At 40.9% G+C, this 19,070-nt stretch overlaps 1 protein-coding gene across 3 annotated transcripts in view; it reads right to left on the reverse strand.

The window, feature by feature from the left end:
• Positions 1–19,070, reverse strand: part of SORCS1 (sortilin-related VPS10 domain containing receptor 1) — a 749,465-nt gene that overhangs the window by 10,286 nt on the left and 720,109 nt on the right. The gene's annotated exons all lie outside the window — the stretch shown is intronic.

Genomic DNA, 19,070 nt, shown 5'->3' on the forward strand with positions numbered 1-19,070 from the left:
AACAACAACAACAATGTGCTAGACTGCAAGGTCAGTTGGACCCGCAAGATTGACGGTTTAATCTCACCAGTCTCTCCTTGGAAACCCTATACAAGGTCACTATGAGTCAGAACTGACTCAATAGCACTAAACAACAACAACAACAACTCAGGACAAGGGTGGTGTCTTGAGGCAGCCCTATGGTGAAGCCCAAATGAGTGAGTTTGGTATAGCGCTGCAGGATAACGCACTGGACCACAAGGTCAGTTTGCACTGCAAGATTAGCAGTTCAAACTTACCAGCCACTCCTTAGAAACCCTATACAGGCTCACTATTGAGTTGGAACTGACTTGATGTGCACACCTAACAACAACAACAACAACACTCAACCTTTCCAGCCTCAGCCACTGGTGGTAGTGGTGGGGGTGGTGATGGTGGTGGTGATGGTGGGGTGTGCCGGTGAGTCTCTTCTAACTCACAGCGATGCTGCATAAGGTTTCAAGGCAGTAAATCTTTACGGGAGCAGAAAGCCTCATCTTTCTCCCGGGAGATTCTAACTGCTGATCTTGCAGTTAATAGTCCAACAAGTAACCACTAGGATACCAGAGCTCCTTAACTCACAGCCGTTGCCACTGTATTATTTTGAAGCAAGTATTACAGATCTTGTCATTTCATTTGTAACTCTCAAAGGTAAGCTATCTCTTTCTAAACATTCTTGTAATACTGGTATTCCACCTAAATAACAACAAAATATACTTTAAAGGTCATCTTCTAATGTAAACCCTTAATGTGATAGGGAACAAATTGAGGCACAATAAGACAGAAGTAAAGCTAGTAACTGCGTGTTCTTTCAGAATCCCAGTGCTAGAGAGAAACTAGAAATACCATGATTGCTTGAAAGGGCTGCCATTTGAAATAAATGGGAAAACTACGAGAGGAAATTGCAATGTACAGACTCTCAGGAACACAGAAAGCAACGCTCATGCCTGACCACCCAAACACACCCTCTCCTCGTACCCACACAAAGGAACTTCTTCCCTTCTCTTCCTCTCCTCTCCCTCCCATCATAAGATAAACCTGCTTTTCCGATCGAAATCATCCATTCCCACTCAAGTCATCTTTCCTAAACAAACAGCATTAACACTGTTAATGAGCATACTATTTGGGGAAAATAAACTTCTGTGTCCTCAGTTCTAAATTACTGTTATTCATCCCTCCCCAACTCCCCCAGCTTTGAATCTGTCAGACAGTTCCCAGAGTGAGGCAGGCTGGCAGGTACAAAGCCCCAGGTGGGTAGGGGCATGAGACTGAGACCCACTGCCCTCTGGGCTCCTTGGGTGACTTCTGCTCTGTACCTGACTGTAAAGAGGTCTATTACCGCCAACATTTAGGGGTGGGGTGGAAGGTGGGGAGTGGTAGAGATGGTGTGTGTGTTTTGCTGAGGAATGGAAACTTGTGATAAATGGGCTTTTTGCTTATTGTGTGGAATTAGCATAAATGAATCCCTCTCCGATTTCAGACTAAACAAGGTAGACTCATGGGAAAGTGCTGAGTAGTCTATTTGCCTAGTTCATGCCTACAGTAAAATATGAATACAAGCAGTACTCCAAGGAACACAGGGTTTTTAATCTGAGGCACATGGGTCCAAAATCTCTCAAAAACTCAGAAATGTAGGGAATTCTTACATTCTCTTCATGAAGACCTTGGCTGATTATAATAAAAGCAATAGTTAACTCAGTATTAATAGCAAGCTGCTTATGAATACCTAACATGTTGTTAGTGCCCAGGAGTCACGTAAACCTAAACCCACTGTCTGTGAGTCAATTCTGACCTATAGTGACTCTTTTGGACAGAGTAGAGGTGCTTCTGGAAGCTTCCAAGGCTGTAAATCTTGACAGGATCAGATAACCTCACCTTTCTCTTGCAGAGTGGCTGGTGGTTTTGAACCACAGACCTTGTGATTAGCAGCTCAATGCTTTAACTCACAGTCTCACCAGGGCTCCTTACACTCATAAGTTCTGTGTCTGAACCAATAAACATCATGATATAGAGAGAACAAAAAAAACCTGTCAACAATTTCATTCTATTTGGATCAAAAATAAACATCCATGGAAGCAGCACCAAGAAATCAACATATTTCAATGTCTGATGCAAAAGACTGCTAATATTTTAAAAATCAAAAATGTCACTTGGTTGGCTAATGTATACCTGACCCAAACTAATGTGTTTTAAATCACCTCATAAGCATGTGAAAGCTGACAAAATGACATAAAAAGATGCATTCAAAGTGTGGTGATGGCGAGAATATTGACTATGCTGTGGACTGTGAAAAGAAGAAATACAGTCAGAATGCTTCTTAAAAGTGAGTAGCACCACACTTCAACTTGTTTATTTTGGAACTTCCTCAGGAAAGACAAATCAGTGTAAAAGGAAATCCTGTTTGGTAAAGTAGACGGTCAACAAAAACAAATAACAACTCTTAGTGACATGCATTGTCCCAACAGCCACAACAATCGACGGAAAACTATCAACACCAATAAGAATGGTGCCAGATGAGGCAACATAGTGTCAGTTTTGCACAAGGTTACCAGGAATCACAACTGACTCGGTGGCAACTCACAATAACCTGTGTGTATGAAGGCAACTTCCAAATCTATATGAGGATAAGCAAAAGAGTATTGTGACAAAATCAAAGAAGTCTTTATTATTAAGTAAAAATATCAAAATGTGAAGCTATTGTTTCTTGACGTATCCGTCGATTAAATCTATGTACTTCTAAAGTCAGTGTTTCCACCTCTCTGACGCTTTCCTGAAGAATTCTGTACTCTTCACGTTACACCACTTCAAACAGTAGCTTTGGCATCCTCCAGAGACTCAAATTGTGTTTCTTTTAAATGCTCTTTGAGTTTGGGGAACAAAAAGAAGTGTGAAGGGACAAAAGAAGGGATGTAGGATAAATAGGATAAGGTTTACCAATGAAATTCTCACTAGGGAATCCTTGTTACCCTTAAATAATGAGAGGTATATTGTTGTGGTGGGAAAATATTCCTTGGTGCAACTTTCCTGGCTGTTTTTTGCACCAATGTCATTTTCAGTTTTCTTAAAACTTCATTCATTATAAGCCCTCATAATAGTCCTATGTTCTTTGAGAAAATCGATCAAGACGATCACTTTGGAATCCCCAAATACAGTTGCCATACCTGAGCTGAACTTTCTGCCTTGAAAAGAGATCTTGCCCAGCAGATTCCCTTGGGAACCTTTTTTTTTTTTTTTTGAGGTACTCTAATGAGAGTAACAAAGAGCTCTGGTAGCATAGTGGTTACGAATCGAGCTGCTAACCTCAGGGTCAGCAGTTCAAAACTACTAGCGGTTCTGCAGGGGAAAGATGAGGCTTTCTGCTCCCGTAAAGATTTACAGCCTTGGAAACCCTGTCAACCAACTCCACAGCACATAACCACCACCGTCACCAATGATACAAACAGAACTCCTGGTGTGACTAATGCATCAGACTGCAAAGTTGTTTGAACTGCAAGGTTGGTGGTTCAAGCTCACCAGCAACATATACAGGGTCGCTATGGGTCGGAATTCACTTGACGGCACTTACAGACAACAAGAACAAGGAGACTAACACTAACTTTAAGCTTTAAGGAGCTCTGGTAACATAGTGGTTACGACTTGGGCTGCTAACCTCAAGGTCAGCAGTTCAAAACTACCAGCTGTTCTGTCGGAGAAAGATGAGGCTTTCTGCTCCCGTCTAGATTTACAGCCTCGGAAACCCTATGCAGTTTTGCTATGAGATGGAACCGACTCATAACCACAAAACCAACCAAACAAATGAGAGTAAGACAAGTGTGTTACTGAGAGAGCTTATCCGCACCCATCCACTAACCACAGAGATGTGTTTAAACACATTTAGTTTGAAATAAGCCAGTGAATGTATGATAACAATACTTTTAAATTTACCCTTGATTAATAAATATGGCCCCATTTTAGAATCTGATTCTGATTCTATCACTTATAGGCTAAATTACTTAAACAGCACATCAATTTCCTCATCTGCAAAACGGAGATAAAGTTAGTGTGCGTCTTAGGAAGATGTGAGAATAAAATGAGATGGAGTTTGTAAAGCCCTGGCATAGTGTCTAGCATATAGTTCATACTCAATAAAGTTAGCATTGTCTGAAAGAGTTTTCTATGAAAAATAAGCCCTTAAAGGTAACAGAAGAGTTCCATGGTCAAATACGTTTGAAACAGGATGTGTTGAATTCTGATCTTGGCGCTTCACACACACATTAGTGCATTATCGGTTCACAGTTCTGCAGGAAAGAAACACTGGTGTGGCACTATAGGATAAGCACTGGACTGCGAACCACAAGGTCTGCAATTCAAACCCACCAGCTGCTGCTCAGAAACACTATGTTGTTGCTGTTAAATGCCGTAGAGTCGATTCTGACTCAGAGCGATCCTGTGTAGGATTTCTGAGGAGTGGCTGGTGAACTTGAACTGCCAACTTTGTGATTCAAACCAACTTTGCAAGTCCAGCACATTAATCCACAGTGCTACACCAGAACTCCATTAGAAACACTATAGAGAGTCAGAGTCGCTCTGAGTTGGAACTCACTGAACAATTAACATCAATTAACAACAGTTTCACAAACATCGTTGAACACTGACGCTAAGCAAAACTAGGTTCCACACAATAAGTCTTAGCAAATGGTTCTCCTGGAGCAACATGTTGCTGAAGCTTTGCCCTTTGCTTGGTTTATTTCCAAATTTTCAAGTCAGTAACAGGGTGGGATCATCTGCAGAAAGCTCCCGTGCTGTCTTATATGTTTACTCTTATTCTACTGAAGAAGCTCTCTGAGAAATCTTTGGCTGCACTCTGACCCTGAAACTTGAACTCTCCTTACCACCTTTCTAATCCTAAAGTTAGTTCTGTCAGGAAGTTGCAGAAGCAAGTTCACCATATCTCGATTTGATTTTTCCTCTCCCGATTCTCAAACAGGTCTAAGATAGGCTTTTAGTTACATGCGCCGAATATCACAAAGCCCATATGGTCTGAAATCTTTCCTCAGAGATTAAGGTGATAGAAGAATCACACAGTGAGAGCTTATCTAAGGTGCAGAAAGAGCAAGTGGGCCAAAAGGCTTCCAATTATAGGGCACCCTCACCTGGCTAATAAGAGTTCCCTCCAGTTCAAAGCCAGACTCTCTCATGAGAGTCTTGAATGTTCTTCCCTACCGAGATAAAGCCATGATCTTAAAGGCCAGATTGGATGAGAATCCCCAGGGAATGTTCTGGCTGCATTTAAACTGGGGATGAGTCTTGAGGAACATCCCGTCACAGGGAGTTGAGGTTTTGCAGCCAAGCAGTGTGGCACTATAGGATAAGCACTCAGAAACACTGTGTTTTTAGTTTGAAATAAGCCAGTGAATGTATGAACTTTAACCCCACTAACAATACTTTTTAACTTACCCTTGTATTTCGGGTTGATTAACAAATATGGCCCCATTTTAGAATCTGATTCTGAGTCTATCACTTATAAGCTAAATTACTTAAATAGAATATCAATTTCCTCAAGTTGGTTTGAACCACCAGCCACTCCTCAGAAACCCTACACTGGGTCGATATGAGTCGGAACCAACTCCATGGCACTTAACAACAACAATAACACAGTGACAGCAATGGATAGCATGAAGACTAAATATTAGCACAGTACTCGATAGGAGGAGAAGGATGTCTTTTGGCTTACTGGGTTTAAAAGACAAGAGGAATCCTGGTGACAGGGCTGATGAAAGGAGCTGGGGATAAGAATCTTGTGATACAACAGTGAATAACTGCTATCAGAACTGACTGTGAGGGTCAGAAATGTAAAGGTAGATGTTCTGTAACAAAAGGAGGCGTGTGGCCGATTTTACAGTCCAGGAGTGGAGGTCTCTGGGACCATCAAGGGAGAAGAGCGGAGTGTGGGACCCTATCCAGAGAAGTAGTGACACCAGAGATGGAAGCAGAGATGATGACGTGGAGAAATAGAGCAGCTGGGGACTCTGGACTCAGGGAGGGAGAGGGGCTGTGTCCTGATGGCCAGGGGGCTGGGAGGGGGGGTGCAGGCTTGCGGGGTATACCCTTTGGTTGTTTGATAATGCATGGAGGGGAATGTAATCATTGCAATGAAACAAAATACGAAAAGATGAATGTAAAACTGGTGTTCTCCTATATAAACTATCACATAATTCACAATAAAAACAAACAAAAAAGAGGAATCCTGGGTACTATGCAAAGTATTTCTCAAAATGCAGTTGCCAGAATACCTGAATCAGAAACATGTGGAGTGCTGTGAAAATGCAGTTCCCCAGGCCTCAGTCCATATAATAGGCCCATCTCTGAGACTTGGGACCAGGACTGTGTGTAGTTAACAAGCTACACAGGTGATTACTTTGTGAGGACTGCGTGGTAGGCCTCACCTGTTGTCACTTGAGAAACAACTACTCATTATCTTTTGGATGCCCGAACATATTTTACATTTGCCTGTTCATTAAAACAAAGCAGAGCTAAACTAAAAACACACCTCTTGGCTCCTTTTACTAGCACGAGGAATTATAAATAAAATGGTGAGGAAAGAATCTGGTAGATGCCCAGAACATCAGCACTGCTGGCCTCTGGTAAACCTATGAAAATAGCACATTTTTTAATCACACGTGGGGAGGTGTATGTTTAGATCTTTCGGCACCTGTTATTGCTTATCATAACACCATGATGATTTAATAACTGTCAAAGGTCCACATATCTGTAAAAAGAACCTAATTACTTGAAGAGAGAAAACAATAAATATTTATTTGGGGGAAAAATAGAAGGAAAGACAAATACTATCAACATGACTTTATTCACAAAAGACTTTTGAATGATAACTAAGCAGATAATAAGGCAACCAGAGACTAAAAGGACAGATTTATTTATTGGCTGTGGAAGAATTTCACTAGTACTAATTTCATTCCTAAATGGAAAATGTTATTGCAACAATTTATTTCACTTTACAGTTGAGAGCTCCTCGGCTCCTGTTCGGCATCTGCATCTATAATGTATGGCTTAGATTAGATTGCAGTTTCTAAAGCTTCTTGACAAATGCTAATTCTGCCATCATGTGAAAAGTGTCTTTTGCAATGTAAAACTGTAGGGTAGAAGTCACCAGGCATTTATGACTTAGGCTGAATTCTAATTCCCTTATTCCTTTCTAACACATCCAACAAAGCCTAGGAATATTCAATCTCCAAGCTCTCTGTGATAATGTCTGCTTTATTACACCAGAAATGAGGCAGCAGTAACCACAGAGGCCAGGAGAGCACAAGATAAAAGTTTATTAAAAACTCACACACATCCTGGACAAAGACCAACCCACCTACCAACTGCCACTGATCCAATTCTGACTCAACGCGACTCTCTTGGACAGAGTAGAGGGTTTTGTGAAATGGTAAATCTTTACAGGAACAGAGAGCCTCATCTTTGTCTAGTGGAGAGACTCATGGGTTTGAACCGCCCACCGTGAGGCTAACAGCCCAACATTTAACCTACTGTGCCACCAAAGTTCCTTTTGACAGTTTTCCTAAATTTAGTGATTTAAACCAGGCAACTAGCTGCAAGGCAGATAGGAGAGGATGAGAGGGAGGTTCTGTGTGACGTATTTGTTTCCTTTATTTTGGCTTAACCTGAGACTTGAAGCTCTTCTTCAGAGAACTACAAACCTTCCACGATTTACTATTTGTTATTGTTAGTTGCCATCCAGTTGAATTCAGACGCATGGAGATCCATCCCATGGTGCAGCGTACAACTGTCCCATCGGGTTTTCAAGGCTGTGACTTTTCAGAAGCGATTGCTGGGTCTGTCTACTGAGGCGCCTCTGTTGTTGTAAAATGCTGTTGAGTCGGTTCCGACCCATAGCAACCCTGTATAGGGTTTCCAAGGAGTGACTGGTGAGCTTGAACCACCAACCTTGTAGTTCAAATGACTTTGCTGTCTGGTGCATTAACCCACAGTGCCACCTGTCAATTACTCAGCTCCTAGTCAATGAGCTCTGGTAGCATAGTGGTTATGAGTCGGGCTGCCAACCTCAAGGTCAGCAGTTCGAAACTACCAGCCATTCCCTGGGAGAAAGATGAGGCGTTCTGCTCCCTTAAAGACTTACAGCCTTGGAAACCTTATGCAGGGTCATTATGAGTTGGAACCAACTCCACGGTACTTAATAACAACAATAGTCTAGTGCCTAGCCATTAGTGCTACCCAGAGACTCTGCTTTATCATGTCTCCAAAATTCCAAAAGCGCAATGACCCAACTGCAGAGCTAAGTAAAACAGCTTCAAACATTTGATGGGAAAATTCCATTGTATTTTCATTTCATTTTTTTCTCTTGTTGAAGTCCCCCACATGTGAATGTATTACTTTCTGCTCATATTAGCACAATCATTATTGTATTTAAGTTCTGTAGAGTCAGTTCAAACTTATAGTGAGTCTGCATCGGGTTTCTGAGGAGCACCTGGTGGGTTTAAACTGATAACCGAGCACACTAATAGCATTGAGATCACATCATTTGCTTTAGTTTCATAAAACTCAGGGCTACTCAATTACACCTGCCACTGTGATTCCTGCTCACATTTTAATAATTTTTCAACTGTTTCTTGGTGTCAGCTCTTGGCTGGCCTTTACCATTTATCTAGATTATGGTTATAGTATAGCCCGAATTCAGAGGCATGTTTCATTTCCCTCCTTTACTCCTACAACTGTCTCTCCATTCTGTCCATTAGGTTGGCTCCGGAGATGCCCACAGATTAGATTTTAATGTATATTACTAACCTCCTCCTACACTTAATATCACAGGTCCTTTAATTCATGCCTCTGTCTTACTGGATTGCCCTGAGTTGTAAATCAGATTTATTGCTGGTACTAGACATGTACCTCCCCTGGTTATGCAAATGGATTTTTATGTGTAGAGTCCTCTACCACCGTGGTTGTTGAGACTGAAGCGGTTGGCTGCCTAGCGCCATTCAGAGAACTTGTTAAAAATACAAATTCCTCAACATCACCCCTGGAGATTCAGAATGAGGATGTATATATACAGTGAGACCTAAAAATCTGTGATAAGGTGTCAGGTTTAAGAGGGACGACTTGATGGCAAGGTCCTTTACACTGAATTGTAGGAGTTTTTCAACCACAGAGAAGGCTTTCACTTTCCCCAGTGATTTGACGGAACCAGCCAATATCAGGTCTTCTAGTCTCTGTGTACATATGTCCTACCATCGAAGTTTCACTTTAGTTATGAAATAACTCTTATGAAGTGCAAATAATCTTTACAGGACTATTTGTACTCTACCATGGTTACTTTAAGGAGCCTTGGGCTAACCTCAAGGTCAGTAGTTCGAATGTATCTACTAGTTGCTCCAAGGGAGAAATATTTACAGGCTCGGAAGCTCTATACAGGATTGCTGTGAGTCGGAAATGACTCCTTGGCACATAGCAACCACAACCATGGGTTACTTTTGAATCCCTGGGCTGTGCAAATTGTTAACTCCTTGGCTGCTAACCACAATGTTAGCTAGTCCCAGCCACAGGTACCTCAGAAGATCACCACTGACAAGCCCGTGGAGGACAATGCTGCTAATCTGACACACATGCGGCTGCTTGAGTCAAACTAGACTCACCAGCCAGTTGCTTGTGGACTAATCTAGTTAGGCTTTAATCAAATCAAATGCCAGTTCTGTCCCTCACTTGTTCAGTCTGTGATGTCTAGTCTCATGCAGCCCCTGACCTTGTTTATTATTGAAGAATCAAGTTTCTAAGTGGCTTTCGTCATGCTCTCCAAATGTAACAATTGGATTTATAACCTTGGGTCATTGTATGAGCAAAGATACCCAGTTTGATAGGTTTGTGCCAGCAATTAGGACTTTAATTTCCCACCTGCAGGCTGGTTGCCTTCATCTCTCCGTATTCTAGCCAGGATGCTCTTCCTCTCTCAATAGGTCCCAAGCTCTGGACACACCACAGTTAAATGGCTAGTGTGGGCTTAGTCCTCTCAGCTGAGCTTCAATCCAACTTCCTGGTGGGATTTTCACTTCTATATTTTGTGACATTAAACTCAACAAGAGCCACTAAACCTGTCTCTGACATCTAAGAAAGCAACTTCTTCTCTTAGGTCTCTGACTCCCTCAAATAAATTACCCTCTCTTGCCATGTGTGTTCAAAACTGCTTTGTTAAAAAATTAGAAAGGGTTACTGACTGTCCCTCAAAGCTGTTATTTAAAAATTCCTTTTCTCAGCCCTATCCCCCTTTTCCATGTGTAGTATACTTTTAAATCCCAGAAAAGTCTTCTTAAAAGGTGCCTCACTAGCATACATGAATAGTGGAGAGCCAAGTTTGTGATATACTGCCATGTTTGCTGTCTCTGAATTTGATCCATCTCTCTCTGTTCATCATTTTATCTTCAGTAAATACAGAAAGAGTTTTGGGGGGCACATCTGTAGATGAGGCATCATGGTGCACACAGACCACACAGTGTCACCTTGTTTTGCCTTTGCTTGACTTACGTCGTTAAGACAATTCTGCTTATAGCAATCCTACAAGTAGAACTGCCCCACAGGGTTTCTAAGACGAAACCCTTACAGGAGCAGACAACTTTATCATGATCCCACTGTGCAGCTGATGGGTTTGAACTGCCGACCTTGCAGCTAGCAGCCCAATGCTTTACCCACAACACCACAGGGGCTCCTTCTTTGCTTGGCACAGTTCCTCAGTCTAATGTGCTTGTTTCCTCCACTTTTGGTGAACTTCTTTCTATTTGACATTAAGGCTTATCTTTTATTGAACCTTCTGCGCGAAAAACAATTTTCCACAATTCTTTTCACTTAGAATTAACGAAGGGTCAGGCAGCTAGTGTATGTACCTCAAGTCTAGGCAGGATGGAGTAAGAATCCTAATTCATCTCTTTCCACTTGACAAACCATAGTTTTAAACAAATAATTGCAAAGTAAGGCACTGAGCAAGTGAACAGTAAGCAGATAAATCTGAAATGGTCCTTGCCCTTCAGTAAATTCCCAGCTGCCCGGGGAAACTATTGGCATTTTAGAGATATTTTCTTACTGGCTTACGTCTGCTCTTCTATAATTACCTATAAAGATCAAATGGTCTGCATTAAATTCTGATCCATCCTGTGTGCCTTACTGGAAGAACTCTTCCTAAAGAGTTCTCAAAGCTCTTAAAATATCTAAAACTGTAGGGGTGAGGGTGAAAATTCAGATGAGACGGAGGACAAGGGAAGGGAGACCCTCTGGCTGATGCCACAAAAGCTCTTAAGAAGGTCTGGATAGTTTGGTATGATGAGGATGTCACAAGATACAGTGTGTGACCCTGAGGTCCACTAGCAATGAGGTTGATCTCTGATATTGGGAACACCCTGGAAAGTGAGAATTAAAAAATTACAGTATCTAGCAAGTTATATTTGCTTAAGTCTACAGTCTTTCCCATTCTCTCTCAAATCTGGCACATAGAACGCCAGGGAACATCAGTCTAGTTTTCCTTTGACCCACCCCATACTCTACAATGGCTATATGAGCATCTTCAGTTAGAATACACTTAAAGGGAGAAGGATGCCTCCCAATAAGGAAGGTATGGGGAAGGCTTTTTTTGGTTTGTTTTTTTTGGGATGCTTAGATAAATGAATGCTAGTTGAAAGGTTTCAATCATCATTTATTTGGTAAGAAACAGTTTGTATCATGTCATGAAGAAAGGCTCACAACAGATGCAAAGGGGGACAGCATGAATGAGGAGGCTTTGAATATTTTTCTGTATATTATAAGCTAATTATGCATGAAATCATTTTCCAAAGGAATATGAAGCACTCAATGTGTGCAAATTCTTTGCTATGTACAACATGTGACAATATAATAATATGATTAACCCTGCCTTCAAGAATTAAATCAGATATATGATGATTCTACCATCAACAGACAGATGAGGATTTCAAAATCCATGAGAGTTCACATAAGAGCAAAGTTATATCTAGACAAGGGCCTTTGGAAAGCCTTCATGCAAATGTTGGCCATAAAGATGAGCCACATACAGATTTGGGAGAAGAAGAAAGGTGGAAAAGGGGATAGAATTATCCCAAACAGGAAGAGTATACACAAAAATTCACTTCAATTAAAGCACCAGTCCTTCCAGTCAACTGCCTTTTCCAACTTTGGGTTGTTTTGCAGTATTATAGACTGTGTGTGCTGCCTATGGAGGCCAGATCAGCTTCTAAAGCCCAAGGCAACCACCCTTACCATCTTGAGAACATGCCTCTCAGGATGTCTCTATTAACATGCTATTTCAAGACTCTTCCTTCCACAAAGAGAATTTTGAAATCATAGCTGTCAGAAGTGTTAAGTCCTCAAGATGAATTAACTGCACAGAAGCCAAGAAGCATGGGAATGGCTAAGAAAAAAACAAAGACTACGTTCAAAGTTTAGCTTAGCTTAGATACCAAAATTAATGAATTCCCAAACTGAGCATGTGGGGCGAAACATACTAAATCAAGTCTCTAGTGACTACCAAGTATCTGGAAATGCTTACCTTGTGATCTCATAAAAGCAAACAGGGAACAGAATTTGAAAACCAAAGTAAGACTAGTAAATTCCTGAAAGGAGACAGTTCTTTTACCTTGGAGACAAACCAAATTATGCATTGCCTCTCGACAGCAACATATTCTGGCTCAAACATTTTTTAAAAGAAGGCTGCTGAACATCTGCTGAACAATTAATGGAATGCAGCAGTGTGCTGTAATGGTCCCTGGGAAGGTATTAGCAATCCTGCTTATGAGACATGAAATGTTGCAAACAGAGGTCCTTTGTTGTTTTGTTTTCTTTGTTTCCTTCTGCCTGCAGGGGGGATGAGAGGAAAGGAAAGGAAGCTGAGGTAGAAGTTCTGCATCAACTATCCTTCTTCATTGTGTAGTCTTTTCCAGGTGCTCTGGATTCCTGGCCATGCTTATATGAATGTGCTAATAATTATCAAGTGAGTCAAAGTAATTGTGACAAGTGTGTCAATCAACCTGTATCCACCCAAAATGCCAAGGTTTCTGTGTTTGAAAGGAGAACTCCTTCTACATGTTTAACAGACACAGGATTTTACACTCTGTTCAAATAGTTTGTAAAACTATTTGGCACTGCAGAGAAAATACTGGACTGCAAACTACAAGTTGGCAATGTATACCCACCAGACACTTTTGGAAACCCTTGGAAATCCTATACAGGGTTGCTAAGAATCAGAACCGACTTGAAGATAGAGCTTATTTAGGAGCAATCTCCAACAGAAAACTAATCCTTCATATGTTTTGCCTCCTCATCAGAATCACTGGGGACCACCAGTTTTGACACATCCCTTGTCTTTGTATCTAAAAGGTAGTCTGATCCAGAGTGGTTTTGTTCCGAAGTAAGGATTTAAGTTGAATTTGTAGGTTCTACAGCCTTCGGTATGGATTGCATCTCAATGTAAAGAAAACAAAAATCCTCGGCACTGGACCACTAAACAACATTCTTGTCAATGGAGAAAAGATTGAAGTTGTCAAGGACTTCATTCTTCTTGGATCAACTATCAACATCACGGAAACAGCAGTCAAGAAATCAAATGACGTATTGCATTAGGCAAATCTGCTGCAGAAGACCTTTTTAAAGTGTTGAAGAGCAAAGATGTCAGCTTGAGAACTAAGGTGCACCTGGCATGGTGTTTTCAATAACCTCATATGCATGCAAAAGCTGGACAGTGAATAAGAAAGACTGTAGAAGAACTGATGCTTTTGAGTTATGGTGTTGGAGGAGAATATTGAAAGTGTCATGGGCTGCCAAAAGAACCAATAGATCTGTTTTGGAAGAAATGCAGCCAGAGTGCTCCTTAGAGGCTAAGATGGCCAAACTTCATCTCTTATACTTCGAACATATTGTCAGGAGGGACCAGTCGCTGGAGAAGGATATCATGCTTGGTAAGGTGGAGGGTCAGAGAAAAAGAGGAAGACCCCCAACGAGATGGACTGGGCAAGTGGCAGCATCAATGGACTCAAACGTGGCAACAGTAGTGAAGTTGGCCCAGGATCGGGCAGTGTTTCGTTCTGCTGTGCCTAAGGTCGCTATGGGTTGGTACCAACTCGGTAGCATCTAACAATAACAATAATGGGTTGAACTGTAAGATAAGCACTGGACTGCTAATCACAAGGTTGGAGGTTCAAACCCACCACTTGCTACTGAAAACCCTATCCAGGTTTGCTATGAGTCAGAACTGACTCAACAGCACACAACAACAACATTTAGGATTACTTTAGTGAAAATAAAGGCTAAAAGCCTTTGTAATGATTTAAAATCTGCACATGTAATAGGTGAAGGTGCTTGTGATGAAGAATTTGTTGTCAGTAGGGTACGGTTCAATTATTTTTAAATGAAGGCAAGTTTACATAATATTAAAGGACACGTTTCCAAGACCCAGTTGTATTGCTAGCCATTATTATTCTCTTCCTTCACATTTCACATTTGTGTCAATTATTCATAGGTAAGTCTAAATCTACTTCATTTGCTATGCTAGTTGATCAGATACAAAATTATACTGACAAAAGTCTCTAGTATAAGATCTAAAAGGTAAGAATTCTGGACAAATATGGTTTGAAGCCAAAGTTTTCTCTTGCTTTATCCTTTTTGGCCCAGTGGCACTATAGCATAAGTACCGAACTGCTCAAGGTTGACAGTTCAAATCCACCAATTGCTCCTGGGAACTGTATATAGGGTTGCAAAGAGTTAAAACTGAGCTGATGCAACAATACTTAGGCTTTTGCCTGGCCTTGCATTTTGATATCTTCTAGATAACCTGAAATCATACATATAATGATAATTCAAAAAGTATTGCTACTAGGGTTTCAGTTCATACATGCATGAGTTTATTGAAAAACAAAACAAAACACGTTTAAATATGTCTCATTAGGGTTCCTTCAAAAACAGAATACTTTTTATGCCATAGGAAAAAATTATCTAATATCTAATTTTTGACAAAACTCAAGTGAACATCTACCTAAATAATTGAAGCTTGCCACAAGTTTATAGGAACACTGCCCCAAGTGTTTTAAGGAAGGTTGAGAAGACTTCAAAGCTGAATTCAAAGCAGAGGTCAGCTCAGAAGTTTATGGCAACAGTTTCTTGGGATTCTAAAGGAGTAATCTTGAAAGATTTTCTCAAACGACACTGGATGATTACGGGGGCTTATTATGAAGAAAAGGAGCTCTGGTAGCATAGTGGTTAGGAATCAGGATGCGAACCACAAGGTCGGCAGTTTGAAACTACCAGCTGCTCCGCGGGAGCAAAATGAGGCTTTCTGCTCCTGTAGAGATTTATAGCCTCGGAAATCCTGTTCAGGGTCACTATGGGTAGGAACTGACTCAACGGTACTTAACAACAACAACAACAACAACATTATGAAGAAGTTTTACAAAAACTCAAAACTTCAATGGTGAGAAAAAAGACCAAAAAAGTTAAGTTGAGGATTTTTTTTTTTTTTTTTCATCATGAAAATGCACCTGCTTACTCTTCCTGGTTAGCAAGGACTGTTCTATGAGAAATCTGTTGGGAAACCTTACCCCATTCACTCTAAACCCCTTGGCCTTTAAGACTTCTTTTTGTTCTCCAAACCTAAAGAATATTTGATAGGAACATGATTTGGATCGCTCCAGGATGCCACCACTGCCATATTTACATGGTGTAAATGGAAGAGTGCAGGATTCTTTTGGGGAAGGTTTACAGGTGGAAATACTGACTTCAGAAGTGTACAGACCTAGACGATGGAGATGGGAAACAACCAGTTGCTTCACATTTAAATAATTTTTTCTTTAATAAACCATGATTTTGTAGAAATACTTTTTGACTTATCTTTGTATCTATGTTGTGGGACTTCATTTGCTTATCTAGGCTCCTATGAATATCTCCCCCTTTTTCTATCCCCTTTTCCCACAGATCTGAGTTCTGCTGCCCAATGCAAAGGACGATGAGTCCAACGTCGGGTTGAAGAGATTTTTCAGGTCTTCCTAACAGCAGTATTCTTTGTCTTTTGGACTTTATAGCCTAGCTCCTCATGGTTACAAAGAATAAACTTTCCTTCCCTCATGGGACTGTGGATGTCTTGACAACTTCTTGCTAAATCTTTTTTTTTTTTGTAGCAGAGCCACTGGTCAAAACAGTTTCAGCTAACGATTCACTTTGTTGATCCCTGTTTGTCTTCAACAAGTCGATGGGGAAAATTCAGTATCTTATGATTAAATTTTCTCATGTACTTTTTGAAATTCCCTTGTACAACTCACAAAATGGTGCTTATTAAATTGTTTCCAGCCTAGTTTTCCTGCAGTAATGGGGTTTTGTAAAGCCAGGGATCCTATCCCCAGTGCTGAGAACATTCCTTGGCCCAGAGCAGGTTTGTTGTTGTTGTTATGTGCCACGGAGTCGGTTCCGACTCAGAGCGACCCTGTACAAGGTTTCCGAGGCTGTAAATCTTTACGGGAGCTGAAAGTCTCATCTTTCTCCTGCGGAATGGCTGGTAGTTTCGAACTGCTGACCCTGAAGTTCTCAGCCCAGTTCGTAACCACTATGCTACCAGAGCTTCTTCAGAGTAGGTAGGCCACCAAATAAATGTAATTTCAAAAGATGAATTAGAATTAGCTTCTTAGCACCAAAAGCACATCGGCGCTACGCAGTCCTACTTGGTCTTTAGAGTCATCTTCTCAAGTGACACTCTGAATTGGTTACCCCAAACCCATTTCTGTCAAGTCAATTTCTATACATAATGACTCTCTATGACCAAGGAGAACTGCCCAGTAGAGTTTCCAAGGTTGTAACCTAGTCAGAATTGATTCAAAAGCATTTTATAACAACAATCTTCATGGAAGAAGATTCCCATATAGTTCTCCTGTTGCGGAGCAGCTGGTAGATTCGAACCATCAGTCACGTGCTTAGCCACTGTGCCTCCTGGGCTCCTTGAATTAGTCAGACCTCTGTTCAAAGGTCTAGGTAACTTCTGTGAGGCAAATAAAGTGAGTACATGACTCCTTGCCCTGGCATTCTATAGTTCCCTTCCATAGCTCATGCTTAGAAACAGTAACCTCAATTTTTTTTTTTCATTACAGCAGTAGGAACTTTGTGAACAAAAAACTATAAAACCCCAACAAAGGAACTAAAAAAAAGTATAAGCAGAACAAGTCATCAGTCAGCCTAGAAGACCTTCCTCTAAGCAAAGAGACACCTCCAAGAGTCCCCAATTCAGCATTCCCCGAGTCCTTGGAACTTTCAAGTTCAGTCCCGATTCAGTCTCCTGAGCTCGTACATATCCATGTATTGAGGGGTCTCCCAAGGACTACCTCCTTCATGAAGCCTTGTTGTACTAATTATTCAAGTTCTCTCTGCTTTAAACTTCCTATACAACTTTGATTGCTAGCAGTAAAAAGAGTAACAAAAAATACAATAGTTTACCATGTGCCAGAAAATAATCTAACGGTTTACCTAAATTTACTCAATCCTTCAGCATATTGTTGGATTCGCCTTTAATAAAGGTCAGCACAGGCTTACTTGTGCTAACTGATTTGTAGAAACTATTTCACATTTTGTTACCACATCAAGGAATCTGCTTCTAAGTACGGCTGGCATCTCTCTCCCAACCATACAGCACTTCCTACAAAATCTTAACATCTTCACATTTACAATCCCTGACAATGGATGGATTGCCCAGTAAGCATGGTAAACCTGGGCTTACTTTTGTTTACTTATTAATCTGTAGTAAACTATTTCACATGTTTTGTTTTGTTTTTACTATAGCATTGATGTGGTAAAACCCATGTGGAATTGTTTGCTACAAATTAGTAGGTAGCACAAGTGAGCCTGTGTTTCCCTTGTTAATTGGTTAATCCCCGCCTGCTCCAACAATCATGCTGGCATGGGTGCTCCTGCCATTTCTGAAAGGAGCCCTGGTAGCGCAGAGGTTAAACACATCACTACTCACTGAAAGGTCAATAGATCGAATGCATCAGCCTTTCCACAGAACAATGACAGGGTAGTCTGTGTCTTTAAAGATTAACGCCTTGGAAATGCAATAGGAAGCTCTGCTGTTTTCTAGGGTCACTGTGAGTTGGCATCTCTAGTTTACAGATGAAACTGAAGCACACAAAAATCAAGTCTATTTCCCAGGTTTACTGAATAAGCAAGTGATGGCGCCGACATCGAATTCAATGGTCTGGCTGCAAAATCCAAGGGCTTATATCCTATGCTGTTTCTCAGTACAAGCACTTACGCATTGTGCTTAATGACTGAGGCACACTCTCTCCCTACTGTCCACACCACGATCACAACTGTGCTACTGCTAAACTTTCCCACACCACAGCCAGATTAGATACTCTTTCCAGGCTTAACGCAGCACCCGGCTTCAGATGCATCCAAATAAACACTTGATAAAGATTGACTTCTAAATTATTAAAATGACACAGTACTATCTACTTATTGTGAATTTCACCCTGGCCTTAAAAGGAAGATTTTTTCACTCATCTGTTACAGGCAAAAAGACAAAGACTCAAGCAGATTAAGACATTTTGCATGACTATGAGCAACATGAAATTCAATTCCTGGGTATGATCCTGCATAACTCCTGAAGTCTCTGCTACTGTACTCCTTGAACTTGAATCTTAAAACAAATGCTTAGTAACATGAATGATTTGAAGACAGGGCATTATAGAATGACCTGAAAAAATATTTACAAGGCCAACTTGATTTCTGTGAGGTGAAGCATGCTACCACTTGGTCATTTGGACAACGTGTATGTAGGTGAATCATTGATAGTTTTCAACTAACGTCTCTGCAGGATAAGTACTGGGCTATGAATCACAAGGTTCAAGCTCACCAGCCATTCTATGGGAGAAAGATGAGGATTTCTGCTTCTGCAAAGATTTACAGCCTTGGAAACCCCTATGAGTCAAAACCAACTCGATATCACACAACAACAACAGATAGGAAAGGGTCCTTCATTCTGTTTCCTAAGTGAGTCCTCATTTAAGGAA

The sequence above is a fragment of the Chrysochloris asiatica genome, unplaced genomic scaffold (assembly GCF_000296735.1).
Source record: "Chrysochloris asiatica unplaced genomic scaffold, ChrAsi1.0 scaffold00003, whole genome shotgun sequence".
Lineage (NCBI taxonomy): Eukaryota > Metazoa > Chordata > Mammalia > Afrosoricida > Chrysochloridae > Chrysochloris > Chrysochloris asiatica.